The sequence below is a fragment of the Nematolebias whitei genome, chromosome 9, assembly GCF_014905685.2.
Source record: "Nematolebias whitei isolate Nwh7 chromosome 9, NemWhi1, whole genome shotgun sequence".
In the NCBI taxonomy this organism is placed as follows: domain Eukaryota; kingdom Metazoa; phylum Chordata; class Actinopteri; order Cyprinodontiformes; family Rivulidae; genus Nematolebias; species Nematolebias whitei.
The window spans coordinates 31,187,802-31,192,991 of NC_056506.1; positions in this window are offsets into that span (position 1 = coordinate 31,187,802).

Below are 5,190 nucleotides of genomic sequence, written 5' to 3' on the forward strand. Positions count from 1 at the left end.
TTCAAATGTCATACAGCTGTAGCACTCCTAAGATGAGTTGGAGTCTGCGTCAACAAAAATTTGTCAGATTCTTTTTTTAAGCATATTCAAAATCAGAGCAACAAGATTTTGTGCACCTCTGTGACTCACACAAAAAAAAACTGAAAACCCCTGCAAACATTTTGAGACACTTTGAAGACGTTCTTGTGAATGCCGTTCACCATCTGTTTGGATCATCTACACCAGCGGCTGAGACGAGCTGGTCTGGGAAGCTCAGTCCTCACCTCTTTCTACAGGTGTGCAGTGGAGAGCATCCTGTGTTCCAGCATCAACGTGTGGCATGGAGGCTGCACAGCTGCAGAAAGAAAAGCTTTGCAGAGAGTGGTGAAGGCTACACAGAAGACTGCTGGAGTCAGTCTCCCCACCATCACAGACCTCTAGATGCAGGAAGAGGGCTACCTGCATCATGAAGGACCCCACTCACCCAGCACACACAGTTTTTTCCCCCGCTCCCCTCAGGAAGGAGGTTAAGGAGCATTAAGTGTAGAACCACCAGACTGAGGAACAGCTTCTACCCTGAAACTGTTAGACTCATGAATATCTGACCAGAATAATCACTGTGAAGAACCACATCATGTTGCTGCTGATCTGTTTCATGTTGCTGCTGATCTGTTTCATGTTGATGTGTTCATTCGTGCTCATCTGCTCACACAGACTCATGTTCCTGCTGCTGTTCAGCATATTGGTTTTATGGTGTTAGTGCTTAGTGTATTTTTAGCTGATGTTTTTCTTAATTCATATCTTAGATTTTATTACTGGTTTTCTTTTACATTTTATTGTGGGATGTAACTGGGACCCTGTGTACATAATTTCATTCCACCGCATGTACCACATGTGGTGGAACGACAATAATCAAACTCTGGCTCTGATCAAGGCACAGCTCAGGAAGATACTTGATGGGTTTCTGTCAGGACCCGTTCTGAATAATCACTCTTGTCTCTCGTGTGGTTTTATTTAAGGTGATGGTTCACAAAAACCCATCAATACTACATTAAACAACATCAGATTATTATTATTATTATTATTTTACTGCCAGACTGTTACATAGACACTCTAACACATTTACAGTGTGTTTCATAATTACTGCTGTTTGTTTGTGCTTTCTGTCTTTGTCGGGGCTGTATTTTGGAAGAGACCTCAAACTTTAAGAGTTTTATTCTTAATTGAATAAAAGTCTAGAAAAAACAAAACAAAACAAAAGATTACTTCAAATTGTTGTAAGGTTTAATAATATTACAATGTTGCATTTGGAGATTTGTTCTTTTTTACTTTAATAACTCTCTTATGACAATAAAAGCTTGTAAAAAATTTTAAAAAATCCTAAGAAAAACAAACGAACCTCCTGAACGTCTTGTTTATTGTATAGAAACCTCACATCTACTCCTGTTGAGATGATTCTGTATTACATTAAATTCTTATTCTTATTCTTATCAGGTAAAATGAACCATCTATGTTTCAATGGAACCCACTGAAGTGTGAACTCATTCTTTCTGTGCCGTACATGTGAAATGAAATTGATTGGTTGATTGAATTGTAAGGACACTCTTTTGTTTGTGATAATGATTTTTTTTTATACGACAGTAAAAGTCTGCCTATGTTAACATTTCTCATTATGAAGACTGTCTGCCCAGAGACGGCTCACACAATGAACTATTCTTCCCTCGCTCCCTGGATGTTTGTTGGTCCGTCACACTTTCATATTTCCCCCCTTTTTTCTTTGTGACATTTAACTTATTTTTTCTAGATGCCAAAACTGGAAAAGATCATTCTTCTAATCAGGCTTGTTGGACATTGTTCAGAAAAGCTAACTGAAAACTGTCACATGTTTTTTTTTTTTTTGGCTGGAATAACAAGCACCACACAACTGCAAGATTTAATCAAAGAGCTAAAGCATTTCTTCAAGAAACGCATATTATCCACATCATTTTCATGCTAGGTATAACCAATATTACATGCATTGTGTAGTGCTCATATAATGCTGGGGTTAGGATAAGTATCAGTTAGTACCACAGGGATTGTTATCCTAATATCAGTAAAATTAGCATGGTTAAAATCATTTTCATTTACTATCACTTGGCTGTGGTGGCCACTTTGATCTGGGTCTACTCCAAGAGCTAATCAGCTGTAGATACCTAGTGATTACTTTCTGAGAATATTGTTTAAATTCATCCATTTGTTCATGAAATATTTTGCTAACACTAGGCAAACCCACACAAAAGACATAGGCACGAACATTATCACATCTTGACTTTAATGATGGGTGATTAAGAAAGTGTTTGTTTTTTATTGCTTATGAATAAAACAAACACCAATGCACTTTTTTAGTTATACATTTTATCTCTTAGTTTAGTTCCTTGGTGGTTCTGCAGATAAAGTCCACATTTTCCAAATGTAATTCATGAAACCTAAAAATGGACACACACTTGTCTATAAGGTCTTACAGATAATCATGTGTTCCAGAGTGAAGCCCAGGCCAGGAGATTAAACAAACTGTTTGTAGATCTTCCAGATTGGACTGTGACAAATGGATCAGGAGACGGTCCAAGAGCACCGCTGATTCAATGTTGCTAAAATTAATGAAGTTTGAAACCATCAGCAAACTTCCACAGCTATTTAGAGAAATCCAATTGCATCATTTTTAGTTTATCAATTTCAATAAAAAAAAAATAAAATACTACATTGTCTTGTGTCTTGTAATTATCTACGTTAAAGGCATTTTTATTTTATTTTTTCAAATATACAACCACATATATGTAACAAAAAATATTCAAGGCCTAAAATGGTAGAGGTCAGTACAGTAATATAGTTTTGAACCCTCTTTTTCTTTTGGCTTTAGGGGTCGCCACAGCGAGTCATCGTCCTCCATCTCACTTCGTCCTCTGTCCTCATCCCAACGACCTCCATGTCCTCTCTAACTGCATCCATATATCTCCTCTTTGGCCTTCCTGGTTTTGAAACATTCCTGATTAAACATGCTCTCATTGGTGCTCCAGATTTGATCTTCAACTCTAAAGTATAGCAAGTTCTTTCTAATGAGATCTAACCTGTCACTAAAGTTCATGCTCAATAATCCATGTTCAGTCAGATCATCTGGACGATTTTTTTATTTTTTGCTGAGACGTTTTGTCCTTTATCCAAAGGACTTCTTCACTCTGAGGAGCCACCAAAACAAACTGATTCCCACAAATGGCTCACTCCATAATGGAAAAAAAGAATCAGTTTGCTGGTGCTAAGCTGGGCCCACTCTATCCCCCATCAACTCCTCTGAGACAGTCATGCCAAAGTGGTTCAAAACACCAAAGTTCATGCTCAATAATCCAGGTATAAAATCCAACAATGTTCAGTCAGGTCATCTGGACCTGACTGTTCAAAACATTTGGTGCTTTGAACCACTTTGGCACTGACGGGGGAGAGGGCGGGCCCGGAGGCCATCTTAGCACCAGCAAACTGTTTTTTTCCCACTATGCAGTGTGCTGTTTGTGGGAATCAGTTTGTTTTGGTGGCTCCTCAGATTGAAAAAGTCCTTTGGATGAAGGACAAAACGTCTCAGCAAAAAAAAAAAAAGAAACGTCCAGATGATCTGACTAACCTGTCACTGTTTTGTGTAAACTTCGATTTTCAGTAAAACATTTTTAACCTTGACGTTCTGTAAGTAAAATGAAATGGAAAGAATATACGAATAATCGCTGCATCATATTATTATTATTTTTTTGGCGTATGCAAATGTTAGAGGATGGTCGCCAACTACCTGTTTGTGAACAAAACGTTAGTATTATGCAAATGTGGGGGAAAGTGCAAGCTAAAACAAAAGCTCATAATTTGATTTTGTAATTTCAGACAACTGAATGCTTTAGAAATTGCATTAAATTAGTTTTTGAAATCAAATTAGATTTTTTGTTAACATAAATTCCCATTTGCAACAAAACGGCTAAAAGCTTTGCTTTGTTAACTTAAAATTTACCCCGCAACCTCTTCAGCGTTGATTATCAGTGACTCTGTATAATTGCTTGTATTCATCCCAGAGCCATTTTTTTCTCCTTCACTAAATGAAAAATGCAACATCAACAGAAGATAAATAGCAAAAAGAAAAAGCTGTTTAGTCAGATAAGACTCATACCCACCATACCAAACATGCCCTGCCATTTTTATTTTTCCCTCTCATTTGTATTTTTATTTTTATTTTGATGGAATTATGATTGGGAGAGGATGCACACAAAAACAAACAAAGAATGAAAATAAAATCCTGAAGCATTGCATGGTATGAGAGAGGAATATTCCCTTCCAAACACTGGGACAAGGCGGGTAATTATCTGCTTCATTTCTAATTAGCAACATGAGCAGTGTAGGGGACGTAGCAGATTATAGAGGACTGCTATTGTTAGCTGGATGGATTTTATGTTTTGCTGTGTGTTGCTGCTGAGATAGGCCCTGTGCCTGGAACCAGCAGTGGTTTTGCATAAGCAGCACCATCCCTGGTCAATCTGGGGGATGAATTGCCAGAAAAAAGCAGAGTAGACGGGTGTTTTGTTGGCACAGGGAAGTGCTATTCTTAGAGGGTTGAATAACAACACACCAAAGGGGCCTGAACGCTTGACTGTGGTGAATATACCTGCTTGATACATTGGTGCAGAATGGCCACCTGATGTCTGAGACTTTCATCAAATGCAACAATTCCTCAAAAACAACACACTGTGATTTTTTTCATATAGAAATAGCAATTAATTTTGGACAGATACATCCCAAACTACAACACCGCCAACATTATTTGACCATGTCATGCAGGATTAGCTCTTAAATATCTTTTCAGAAGTGGACCCAATATTCTCTTTTCTTCCAGCTGCCCTCCCATTTGAAGCCCAGACTTCTCCAGTAGGTTGCCACAGGCAAGTGTGATATGAGGGCATGGAGGCAAGAAGCCATGAAACAAATTGGATAAATGTTATTTCTGGAGGAATGTTTAAATGGGATGCAGGAATCTTACTGAGTCAGCCATGCTTGAAATTGGGTGAAATCACACAGTATCAGAAAAGAGAAGATTCCTCACTCACCTTTTGTTAACTCAGGCTCATGCTTTTGTCTCTTGTGCAGCTCTTTGCAGATTTTAGGTCATTCATGACCCGAACAGGTTCACAGGGAGGGTGATCCTTGACA